Source organism: Vulpes vulpes, chromosome 2 (assembly GCF_048418805.1).
Source record: "Vulpes vulpes isolate BD-2025 chromosome 2, VulVul3, whole genome shotgun sequence".
Taxonomy (NCBI): domain Eukaryota; kingdom Metazoa; phylum Chordata; class Mammalia; order Carnivora; family Canidae; genus Vulpes; species Vulpes vulpes.
The window spans coordinates 65,453,867-65,464,398 of record NC_132781.1 but is presented as its reverse complement, the minus strand read 5'-3'; the positions used below and the strand labels follow the sequence as shown (position 1 = coordinate 65,464,398).

Genomic DNA, 10,532 nt, shown 5'->3' with positions numbered 1-10,532 from the left:
ATTCATGAGAGACACAGACAGAGAAGCAGACCTCCTGCAGGGAGCCTGATGCGAGACTCCATCCCAGGACCCTGGGATCACGACCTAAGCCAAAGGCAGACACTGAGTCACCCATGTGCCTTTTCTTAAGGTTTTATATATATATATATATATATATATTTTTTTTTTTTTTCTCTCATGCTCTTGCAATATCTGGCATGGTATATTAATCTTATCTCACGTTAAGGAAATAACTTTTCACAACTTTCTGTACTTTGTTTCTTCCTATTTTTACTCACAGTTCTAACGAAATTGCAACAATGTGTATTAACATTATTTTTGTATAAAATGATTAAATCTTGGATATAAATTTGATTCTATTTCTGATCCTGGCCCAGATAATTTGAGGGAACTAACGCCATGATTATAATGAATGTGACAGATTTTGCTCATAAACTCTTTATGTTGAATGGATTTTACTCCCTTGAGTGTGTGATTTAACAGATAAGACATCCGATTAATGTATATATAAACTAACTGGAGTCCATGACATAAAGTTATTGAAAACTTTGGATATTTCTAACTCTGTGGCTTGTTGTGTAGGTTAATATTAAACTGGATATTTCCTCCTTGATATCTTACTTATTGTATTTGTTCTCAAGCCTTGCTAGTGATAGGAGGCATGTTAATTGAATCAAATAAAATTATCGAATTTATCCACCATTGAATGAGTTTTAATGCACCAGAACAAATAATTCCTGCGAGAGACTTATTTCCATGAATTGTATTATCAGACTACAATGATCTGTGCTGTTTTGTGCTGTGAAATTCTTATCTCATATGTATATGTCAGGAAGGATGCTTCCAGTTTAGATTACTGGTGAGACTGTAATGTTTTTTCTTCTTTTCAAACAGATTTTAACATTTTAATCTTATTTTTTGGTTTTGAAACATTGATTCTCTTATTCAAAGGAGGCACTGATAAAAGGTGAAACCATAATAGCTAATATTTATTAAGCACTATGTTCTTGACACTAGGTAAAGGCCTTACCTATTTAGTGAATTCTTATTATCACAGTACTCATGTTTTATACAGAACATGTTAGCAAACACTGACTCATTCCTCCCAGGGGAAATAGAGGGTAAGGTCCTACCAGCTTCTCCTCACCTTTTCATGAGTCGATACACACATCGCCCTGTTTTGTATGCTTATCTGTTTCAAGACACCTTATTTAATATGTATTATTGATTTATTACCATTAAACTCATAGCCAATGGTCCTATAACTCATGGAACTGAGCAAGCTTAGCTAACAATATGTTTTCTCCCTGAGGCACATCTTTTTGCTTCTTCTTAGGAACTCTACAAAGTATTCTGCACTGTCGTCAGGGGCCATTCTGAACAGTGAAATCACATAGAAAAAGCACAAAAATTAAGAAAAAGTATCAAAAAATATAATGGGAAAGGGACACTTGTTTACAGTACGAGATGCAACAACAAGGCAATACTTTGCCTCAACTGAGAAAGACTGGGAGAGAATGTTTTATAGTGTCTATATCCACATTATCCTGCATTTCTTCCATAGTTTTCCCAACTGTTATGTGGCCTAGAATTTTCAGTGATAATGAGATATGAAACACTACTCTATGAGGGAATGGTGTGAAGAAATTTTATACATTGGCCCATGTCTTTTCCATAAGATGTATGGATTGCAGATGGAAAACTTCAAGAGTAAAGTTTTACCTTAAGCAAAGGTTTGACCTTAATAAATTTAAAACATTAAAATAAAGTCCTGGGCTGTGTCTCCAGGCTCTGGGATCCTGGCGGTGCAGCCCCTCCGAGCTGCTCCGGTCCCGCCTGATACCTGAGATAAATTGGAGCTATCATAATAGTTTACCTTTCATTTTCATGCATTAAATTTGAATGATCAGAACCTTTACAGAAATTTTTTTTAATTTTATTTATTTATTCATGAGAGACACAGACAGAGGGAGAAGCGGGCTCCTCACAGAGAGCGTGATGCGGGACTCGATCCCCAGACCCTGGGTCAGGCCCTGAGCCAAAGGCAGACGCCCAACCACTGAGCCACCGAGGCGCCCCAGAACCTTTTCAGTGCTTGTCCACTATAAGGTACTTTATGTAACCTTTTGTGGACTCTGGGCAGGGCTGATGCAATCACATTGACCCTTTCTTCTGTCATGTTACTGACCACTGACCCCAGAGTAAACACCACAATCCCATTTTCTCCAGAACTCTGGCAAATTCTTCCATTTCCTGTGGGGAAAGATTTGCTCCATCATAAAAGAATAACAGCGGGGAAACTACTCTTGCAAAGATTGCTACGAACAACTGAATCATGTATTAGCAGGAGTTATTAAAGTAATGGATTTTTTTTACTGTGGTAAAATAGGTATAACATAAAATTTACCATTTTAAACATTCTTAAGTATATAGATCAGTAGTGTTAACTATATTCACTTTGTGGTGCATCCAGTCTCCGGAACTTTCTCTTCTGGCAAAAATGGAACTTTAAACCTGTTATAGCATAATGCCCCATATCTCCCTTCACATTCCTGGCAACCATCATTCTCCTTTCTATTTTTATGAATCTGACCAGTCTAGATTCCTCTAGAACTGGTGTCATACAGTATTTGTCTTTTTGTAAATGGCCCATTTCACTCAGCATAATGTCCTAAGGTTCATTCGTGATGGCACATGTTAAAATTTTCTTCTGAGTATTATTCCATTGTGTGCATATACGGCATTTCATCGACTGATCTCTTCATCAATGGACACTTGGGTCGTTTCTACCTTGTGGCTGTTGTGAATAGTGACATCAAGAATATGGGTGTCCTAATTTCAATTCTTTTTGGATATGGACCCATAAGTCTTATTGCTGGACCAAATGGTAATTCTATTTTTACCTTTTCAGGAGCCTCCATCCCCTTTTCATCAGTGTTATTTATAATAGATCTAATCCCTCTTTCCTTTGGAGTATACAATTGATATGAGATTGATTTCCTTTATCAGTCTATTTGTACAAATGAGTGTGTGTTTCTATGTGGATGTGTGTGTTTGTATGCACAAGCAAGAAACAAAGGAGAGCCGGTATGCAGTATCAAGGAGGAAGTGCTCTTAGATGTGTGGTATTATACCTGGATTCTTTATAATGTCATCCGTGACTGACATAGATTCCTGAAAGGAGGCCACACAACAGGATATGAACTCACCTTCACTTATTTATTATTATAGTTCTATTAAACTCCTTGTGTTTAGTCTAGGCAGGTTTTCTGAAAAGTTGCTTTTCTTTAGTCATTGGTATTTTATTTCTTTGACTATGAGCACTAAAAAAAAATCATATTGTGATTGAGATGACTTTATATCCTTTTTCTCTTAGCTTCATCATCTATACCTAACGTTAAACTTTGTCAGCATTTCCCAAGCTCTCCTCTTAAAACACTCTTTAAGGATTAGAGGTTAAGACATGCTGTCATACACGCATTGGGTTCTCCTTTTGGAATTTGCATAAAGTAGTCCTGTGATTCCTATTGACACTCCAGAAATATATAGTAACTTACTTCAATAACCATATTTTTGTCTTCCTTAAGTATGACATCTTTTGCCCTGAAATCATATTGTGTAATTGGTGTCTCATTAGAATGTGCTATGCATTACTGGCAGTGAGGGGAGGGGCCCTGGTCATCCCCACAGTGAGTGCCCTGGGGAGCACTTGCACCACAGTGGCAGAGGTACAGCAGGGCTTAGCAGAGATGTGGTCACCCTCCTGAGTAGCTCAATTCAGACTATATAAAGCTCTTGGTAAAGCCGTGTTCTACTGGAATTGTTTTGTAATTATTCTGGCTTGTAGTCCCAGATCCTTGCCAATTTAAGAATATTTGCTACTTTGTATGCTAGAGTAATTCCTCATTGCTCAATGCACTCTCCTACCAAAAAAAGGAAAGAAGAAATAAAGAAAGGAGAGAAAGAAATGGAAAGGAACCAAAATTTCCTGGTTATCTTGTCAATACTACGTTTACCTTTTTGGTTTCGTTTTGTTTTCTTTTGGTCTTTCTGTTTTAAATTCATTATTTCTTATTTTCTCTCTGGAAAATAATGATTAATCCTTCCAATACAAAGAGTATGCTTTCTCATTCTTTCTCATTGTTCTACAGCTTCTCTAAAAGCTTTTTTAAAAAATAGAATAAAGAAAAAGTTTTCAAACGTTGACCTTGTAGACTATATGGTGTCCCGAGACTACTGCCAAAGTAGGATTCTACCCAGGGGTGCCTGAGTGGTTCAGTCATTTAAGTGTTCCAGTCCCAATTTCAGCACAGGTCATGATCTCAGTGTGGTGAGGTCCCCCCGCACACCTATAGGATCCTGCCCTCAGCAGAAAGTCTGCTTGGGATTCTCTCTCTCCCTCTGTCTCTGCCCACCCCCTGCTTAAATACAAACATACATACATACATACATACATACATACATACGTAGGTACATACAATCTTTTATTTTTTTTTCATACAATCTTTTAAAAAAGTATAATTCCACCCTAATGATATTAGTTTCACATGATGGTCACTCTACTCTCCTATGACTAACATTTGGCATCCTCATGATCTCTGGGAGACAGTAACCTGTAGCAACATTGATAGTTACCTATGTTCAATGTTTTGTCTCATTAGCTCCCTGCTGATAGCCTTCTTCAACCATGCTGTAGAAGATGGTTCTCTATGGCTCCCTATAATCTTTCCTTCGGTTCAGCACTGACTTAGACTAGTCGTTCTCATTCTATAACATTCTTATAAAAATAAATAACATGGGTTTATTGAAAGAACATTTGGAAAAGCTTGAAAGAGAATAAAAAAGGAAGTAAGATTCACTCCCTAGTCTCCATCCACGTTTATCCTTGGTGTGAACAATATATACATTTTTGCACATTTTGATTATTTTTCTCTGTATAGTTTTATATGTGCATATTATGAAGTCAAAATGTATAGACTTTTTTTTTTTGAGAGTGAGAGAGCAAGCATGCACATGAGTGGTGGGAGGGGCTGAGGGAGAGGGAGAGAGAGAATCCTAAGCAGGTTCCACACTCAGCACAGGGCCTGATTTGGGGCTGCACCTCATGATGCTGAGATCACAGACTGAGCCACAATCAAGAGGCGGTTGCTTACTGACTGAGCCACCCAGGCACCCCAAAGTGCATAAGCACATTTAAAGATTCTTATTGCAATTTTCCAAATGTCTTATTTCTTAAATGAAGAGTATGGAAATATCCTGGGATCCTAATAACTAATGGAAGGCAAGTCGTTTAGAAGAAGAATTTATTTTATATAATAAAGAATATTAGACAGGCTTCACAATCATTGACTTGGAATCAGATCTTATTTTGCAACTTAATAACAGCAGCTACTGTTACTAATCATTATGATTATACATCTATTCATCCTTCTCCTTGTCCTCTTCTTCTTCTTCCTCTTTTTCCACTCCTACTGATGTTGTCACCTTATCTTAGTGTGAAGGGGACATCTCTCAAGAATAGGTATAGATTGAATAGAACTTTCCCTAATCTCACCTTGGCCTTTACCCTTGTGAAAGTTTCCACAGGTGGCCTAAATAATTTGTAATCAAGAGAAATTGCATTAACCCTTGAACAAGATTTCAGTTTTATGTTGTTGCCAATCAAATGGTAGACAAAAAGGATCTCTTAATAGGTCAATTAATATTTTAGTAAAGGATGCTGATTGTCTATTAGTATCTTAAAGATATGCCATCAATTTAAAACATATAGATTCTTTCTCTCATAAGGAATATCATTCTATGTACTAACAGCATTACTTTGTAATTTTAGTCTCTGGGCAGTTTTCAGATAGAAGTGTAGAAATGTAACAAGTGTGCAGAATCCTTATTATACACACAATGTCCATTTTCTCTTTGATCATGCTGACTGACGGAAGCTATGATATCTAGAACTTTGTTCCCTATGGGATCTTTACTGAAATTTCATACAGGTTTGGTATATGGTATACGGACTTACTCCAATAAAAGCTAATCCATTTTATGCTCTGAATGTCAAAGTCTGGGATCACAGATGAGGAATTATTTAAAGGCTGTAAAGAGGCCAAGTAATTTTGGGTTTGGCTGCCAATTTTGTTAGGGCACACGCAATATTATTGGGGAATGGTCTTCCCTGTAAGCGAGAATACTGGTTAAGAGCCTTAACTCTTACCGAATACCTTGAGCGTTTCAATGCCCTCATCTGGTTGCCAAACTACACATTTACTCTTAAGTACTGCACAGAATATCTATTCTCTATGACTATGCTAGAAAATGCCATCTTTATCTTTTGGAAACCAGTTCTTGTTTAATGCGGAATCATATCAAATTAGTCTGACACAGTTTGGGTTATTAATAACATAATAGTAACAAAATCATGACGGTACTTCATATTCCTTCTGTATCAATATGTGCCAGAGAAATTTCAAAAATTTTGTAAATGTTAAGTAGTTATCTCATTGGATAGAAATATGAGGCTATCTGGCATTGTAGAGAGTAGGCATAGTCATATCTTTAATGTCCGGTTCTTCTGTCATGTTACCTGAACTCTTGCAACGACCTCCTAACTGGTTCTCTTTCACTCTTGCCCCTCTGCTGTCCAATCCAGTGATTGCGTCTTGAGAGCCTTTTGAAAAAGCAAATCTGATCGTAGATTTCTTTCCCTTTTCACACCCCTTTTCTCCTTTTCCTTAGCTCCCTAATGCCCTTAGTAGATACTTCAAAATCCTCGTAATTATTTGCCTCTCACATACTTCTCTAGCATCATCTGCCTCTTTATTCAGCCTCTTTCTACCAGACAAAACTCAGACTTCTCAGGAAATGTCATTATTACTCTACCTGATTTATTTTTGGTAGTCTTCCACTCTCCCCATCTCTTCCTCTTACAACTGTACATCCTTCAGATCTCAAGTAGCAATGGTATGAGGTACTTCCTATGATCCCTGCTAGATGTTCTTCAGTATTGTGGTTTTTCCTTATTATAACACTTCTCACATAGTTTTAATCACAGGCTTAAATTCTTTCCAAGTAGAATGTCAGGTGCATATGGCTGGAAATTTGTGTCTACGCTGTTCTCTGAATATCCAGCACTTACGTCTGAACTATGCTAGTCACTTTAAGAATATTCTCTGAATGAATGATTGATACTTTCTTGTGTGTAGGATAATGAAGGCCTTAACTTAACCGAACCCTGTTCCCAAAGTCTCCAGGCATAATGTTATTTTGCAATAGTAATGAAATTCACATTATTGTAATGATATTGAAATATTTACATTTCTAATTATCAGGTCATTTTACCCAGCTTCCCATATCTTTCTCACTGTAATCAGACATTCTGAATAAAGGATACAGAATCATTTCTACTGACAATGCAAAGTAAAAAGTAACCAAAGCAAAACAAACAGATACAGGTTACCGTCAGCAGGGGTTTGGGAGGTTTGCAGTGGAGGCCTCCAACAAATGTGGAGGAGTGGGTGAGGAAATTCCAAATCCCAGTATGTATCAGCTTTCCTCATTATCTCCGATATTGTAGTGGGTCTTCCTGATGGGAAATAGAGCAAGCAAAAGGTAGAGGAAACAGGAATATTGTTATGTGAATATACCAGGTAATTTTCTGAAAGGAGCTTGAAATGACTTAGCCAAAAGTGTTTAAAAGTGTCTGTGGTTTGAAAATAAAAATATGTAAATATGTATATTGTTTATAAATATATATACAAAAGAAAAAGTGCAACAGACTCATTAAACCTAAGCCGCTAAAATATTTAACATGCATTTATGTATTCTGGGAAGCTGTGAAAGTAACAAATGCAAATGTGAAAACTGATTTCAACTCCTCAATCAATGAACCCTACCCACACTCGTGGAAACACTTTTCCCTAGAGTACTCTAGTCTACTGTCTATAATTTAGCAAGTTATTTGATTCTAGATTTTCCAAGTATATTGTGAGGTCTTTGAGGGTATGGCCATTACTCTATTTGGTTCATGTTAAGAGCTTAATAATATTTGTGCATTAAATAAAAATATTTATCAAAGCAGCTGGGAACTCGAGGAGCCTGCTTCTCCCTCTGACTAGGTCCCTGCCTCTCTTTCTGTGTCTCTCATGAATAAATAAATAAAATCCTTTTAAAAAGGCGGCTGGAAATTATCATAATGTCTGCAAATAGGCATGTTCACCCTTAATTTTAGCTCATTTTTTTCTTTAATGGAAAGCCATAATTTTGAAAAAAAAATATAGACTAATAACATGTGTGTCCATACTTGAACAAAATTTAAGTAGTCACTTAAGGAATATGTATGTAGTCATTAGAAACTTCAACTCATAGGCTCCTGAGTCTGGGAGTCCAGACTTTCAATTGTGAAGGAGTCCGTCCTTCAGATAATTTGGCAACTCAGTTTAATTTTTAAGTGAAACTAATACAAGGAGGACACAATTTCCTTCAATGCTCCATAGACAGTTGTGCTAGAAATATGTAAATCCTAAGTCTACAGGTCTTCTTTGGTAACGATAGTTCATGAAATCCCTAATGCTTTCTATTAAAAATGAAAAAGGAAGGGCACAGAGAATGTTTAGGGCACTGAAACTACTCTGTACAAATAGAGTGGTGGATTCATAATATTACAACTATTTCCAGACTCATCAAATGTACAACCCCAAGAATGAACCTTCACATGAACTATGGACTTTGGAGCATAATGATCTGTCAATACGGTTTCCTCGATTGTAACACACTCCGTATTCCTCTGCCGCGGGATACAGGAGGCAATGCACGCGAGGCGCCAGGGCATATAAGGTCAAGCTCTACTTAATATTGCTGTGGACCTAAAACTCCTCCTTACAGCGCAGCCTGTTCCACACAAAGAAACGAGAACGCATGTGTGATCGCTCAAGGAACTCCTCAGTGCTTCCGTTTGTAGGTTATACTTCTTGGGAGCGTTTTGTATTAGCAGTGGACACAGGATTCTACCTGACCTTAGAATTTAAGCATTCCATGGTATTTGGGAGCTTGAGAGATCACTTCATATATTCACTCCATCATTTGACTTATAAAAGACAATTCCCTTTGACGTTGTACAAAGTCACCTTCCTAGGCACTAGGAGAATTAAGATTTCCCGCTACCAATTAAAGACATGACTGAGGAGAGCCTGGGTAGCTCAATGGGTTAAGCGTCTGCCTTTGGCTCAGGTCATAATCCCAGGCTCCTGGGATTGAGTCCAGCATCGGGCTCTTTGCTCAGCAGGGAGCCTGCGTCTCCCTCTCCTTCGGCCTGCTGCTCCCCATGCTTGGGTTCTCTCTCTCTCTCTCCCTCTCAAATAAATAAGTAAAATATTTAAATAGAAAAAGAATAAAAACCCTGACTTACCTAAGACTTCACTGTAAAACTGATCCCAACTCCTCTCATTAAATGTTTGGAAACAAAAGTCAAAATAAAGCACATATAGCATGTATTTTTACTCTCTCCACGAATGTCATTTGATCAGTTGATTCTGACCGAATAACAGCTACGTGGGATGGAGGGCGAGGAAGTCCTCCACTGTGTTTCTCAAATGCAGAGAAACGGAGAGTGTACACTAAAGGTATCTTAAGGAGCTCAGCCAGCAGCTCCCCGCAGGGTCCCACAGCGTCTGCAAGAATGACATTGAACTCTGATCCTTGTCGTTTTGTCATGAGTTTCTTGTTTAAAGGCGCATCTGTACAGTTTATCAAGACAACCAGAACATTTCCAAAGGGTTTCTGGCATTAGTGCAAAACGTGTCCAAAATGTATGTTTTGGGAGATCACGTATCCATCTATTGGCCAGTTGCGTCATAGTAACCTCAGTATCCTTGTTCGTCAGAGATGTAGGGTATGTCTCAAATTTACTAGCAGATTGTTTGTTGGGACCAAGAAGAATGGAAGCTGAAGATGTCAGAACAGTCACTTCACGACCCCTCTGGACAAGTTCTTCCAGGATGGCCTTTATATTGATCCAATGGCTGTATTCTGTGGCCACACCAGCACCTTTCCGGGACGACTCCCAGAGCTAAAGGAACAGCTCAGCTGGAGCAGCAGCAAAACTGAAACCCATTTCATGGACATTTTGCTTCTTTTCAAATTCCTGTTCCCTGTTGTCATTACTTGTGCCTTCCTTCTTCATTTAGATGTTTGGTCCATTTTGAGTATTTTTTGCGTATGGCTTGAGAGAGGGTGTCCAGCTTGAATCTTTTACATGTGGATGATCAGTTTTTCCAGAAGAATTTATTCAAAAGAGTGTTCATTTCCTTGTCAAAAATGAATCAGCCATCAGTGTGTGAGAATATTCCTGGGTTCTAAAATCTATTCTGTGGATCCATATGCTTATCTCTGTGCCTGTGTCCCGCTCTCCTGATTACTGTAATTTATCATTAGTTTTCCTCTTCCGACTTTTTATTTAAATTCCAGTTAGTTAACTTACAGTGTAATATTAGTTTCACGTGTAGGACGTAGTGATTCATCACTTACAGACAACACCCAGTGCA

At 37.9% G+C, this 10,532-nt stretch overlaps 1 pseudogene; it reads right to left on the bottom strand.

The window, feature by feature from the left end:
- Nucleotides 1-1,288: 1,288 nt before the first annotated feature.
- LOC140596299 (UDP-glucuronosyltransferase 2B31-like) lies at nucleotides 1,289-10,113 on the bottom strand (annotated as a pseudogene).
- Between the last annotated feature and the right edge of the window lie 419 nt (nucleotides 10,114-10,532).